Consider the following 2,667-nt stretch of genomic DNA (forward strand, 5'->3'; position numbering starts at 1 on the left):
GTAGGACACAACAGGAGTTATTCTGGAGTGTTATACATTGTGTCAACTACAGGTTCAATACCAGGTGATCAAATTATTCGTTTTCGTACAACTATCCCTTTGCGTTTAATTTCACTTAAGCGTAACTGACGAGTGGTTCTGTGCCGTAGAAGATTCCGGGACAGAAGTTCAATAGATGTACCCCAAATACCCTCTCACTAAACGAGACACTTTACATAAATTCTCATTCCCTGTCAGCATTTTCAGAATTTTTTTTGGAGTTTTTTGTGATGCAATCAGGTCAATAATGTTGAGTAACTCAACACCTGGCAGGACTGAGCTTTTTTATTCAGAACAGATTTACAGTCAGAAAATTTCAGTTTAATTACCAGTTAGTTTACTTATGTTACAGGACTGTGACCATTTAGACCCGCGGTATTTACAGTTGCTGGCGCGAATTTTTGTTAGTGTCGTGGTCTATGGTTTTTGTTACATGCGTTGTGGTTGTTCACGGCGTCGATAACAGCGTTGTTCATTTTCTGAAGTGTGATATATATATTCAAGTGTTGGTTGAATAGCCGGCCTGAGTGGCCGAGCGGTTCTAGGCGCTACGGTCTGGAACCGCGCTACCGCTACGGTCGCAGGTTCGAATCCTGCCTCGGGCATGGATGTGTGTGATGTCCTTAGGTTACTTAGGTTTAAGTAGTTCTAAGTTCTAGGGGACTGGTGACGTCAGAAGTCCCACAGTGCTCAGAGCCATTTGAACCATTTGTTGGGTGGATAAGATTTATTTTCTGAGGGAAAATGGAAAACAGTCATAAACATTTTTGTTGTTTCTGGCGCGTTAGTAGCACAATTACGTTACAGTATCTAGTGTCTCACGTCAGGTAAATCCACAAGAAGTTCCACTGGATTTAAGCCAGTGTAAGGATAGCTCTACGTCGTACGAAACGTATACAGTGTAGTCTGACTGGCCCTGGAGTGCCAAGTAATCATACAAGACGCGAGGTTTGTGCAGACCGTACAGGCACTCCGCACAGAAAGAAATAAGGACAGTAAGAGAGTCATAGCACACCAACAGATGATGAGCGAGCATTGATGCGAGTGAATTTCTCAGTATGTCTTTTGTTGTTTGTCATATTTGCTGCAGAAAATTCTATATCCGGATGAAATATATCTGTGCAGGTGCAGAATCGGTATAAGAGTGATCAAAAACGAATTGTAGGTGTAAGAACTAAACAGAGGAGGTGAATTTCTTTCAACGGATTCATGGTTGTTTAGAAGTAAGTAGAGGTTGAAATTCTTCTTATATTATTTTTTTATTTTTAGCCAGTCTGGTGTAAATTATAATAAGAAATATGATGTCAGTAACCTTAAAAGGAACTGCAGGCGTTGAACTTCTCCTATCTTATGTGTCGTATTTCGTACCACTAAATCGAGGTGTGGGGATATCGGTAGTCATTTCGCGAGATCTGCGCGTATAAGGTGAAATGCCGTTTTCTGAAAGAGATGGACCACCAGGAGATACCTAAAGATACTGACCACAGGTGAAGGGCGTGCATTGTACACACTATGACAAGGATCAAGATGTTGGTACCCGCACCTGTCAGAAAAAGACGTGACAAGTTAAAGTAATGGTTCCAGGTAGAAATTAGATCAGTACTGAAAATGAGATGAAGCAGACGTAGATTCCAGATATATTGATGTTGTAGTCAGTATCACAAACATTTCAACAAGGAATAGGACGATCAGTTTCGCCAACAAAGCTAGTAGAATCCGCAGTATGTCGATCAACTGTTACGTGTTACCACAAGTTACTGCACCACCAGTTCAGTGATTGAGTCCAATCCGTCACACAATTTTGTGCTAATCAAGAAATGTGTTTCACAGATTAGCGATGAAGATAGTTTCGAAGGAAATAGCAGTTTTGTGCTTAATTGGGTCACCCATCATATGGAAGAAATACACCTATCAGAAGCATGAGAAATAACGACTACAAGTAATGATATGTCTCTGTTCAGAGTTTTGCCGCGCGAAGTGGCCGCGTAGTTTAGGGCGCCATGCCACGGATTGCGCGGCCCCTCCCGCCTGAGTTTCGAGTCCTCCCTCGGGCATGGATGTGTGTATTGCACTTAGCATAAGTTAGTTTAAGTTAGTTTAAGTAGTGAGTAAGTCTAGGGACCGAAGACCTCAGCAGTTTGGTCCCTTAGGAATTGGCACGTATTTGAACATGGAGAGTTTCTGTAAATATTGAGACAGTGTCAATACATTACATCGTAAGCCTTGGATAGCTGAATTTGATAGACAGATGCTACCTTCTTGGCTTTTAGGATACAAATTAGAATTTATCTGAAGACATAGGGAAGGGCTGGTAGCCGAGAACATGTGGGGTATTTCAGCCACACCTAGAATGCGTAAGAATTCAGAGATGCTTTCCTCACTATTGTTGGGCACGTGAGACTCAGAACAGAAGGCAAGAAGAGACAGTGATGTGTATGGATGTAAAATCATTGCGATTAAGAAACCCTGTGAAACTCTTTGATCATTAGTAAAGAAGAATCAATTTTGGGACGAACTATGTAACACAAGGGAAATAATCCGTTTCTGGTGCATGAAATCACAATTCAATTATTAACGAGTACTTGTGGGAAGATGTGGAGATAATTTGAGGGAATTAAAAGTTTTCTC

General features: G+C 41.3%; 1 non-coding gene across 1 annotated transcript; it reads left to right on the plus strand.

Moving 5' to 3' along the window:
- Positions 1–560: 560 nt before the first annotated feature.
- On the plus strand, positions 561–644 carry Trnap-ugg (transfer RNA proline (anticodon UGG)). The gene has a single exon. It is a non-coding gene; the product is annotated as a tRNA-Pro (tRNA).
- Positions 645–2,667: the final 2,023 nt, after the last annotated feature.

Source organism: Schistocerca serialis, chromosome 4 (assembly GCF_023864345.2).
Source record: "Schistocerca serialis cubense isolate TAMUIC-IGC-003099 chromosome 4, iqSchSeri2.2, whole genome shotgun sequence".
Lineage (NCBI taxonomy): Eukaryota > Metazoa > Arthropoda > Insecta > Orthoptera > Acrididae > Schistocerca > Schistocerca serialis.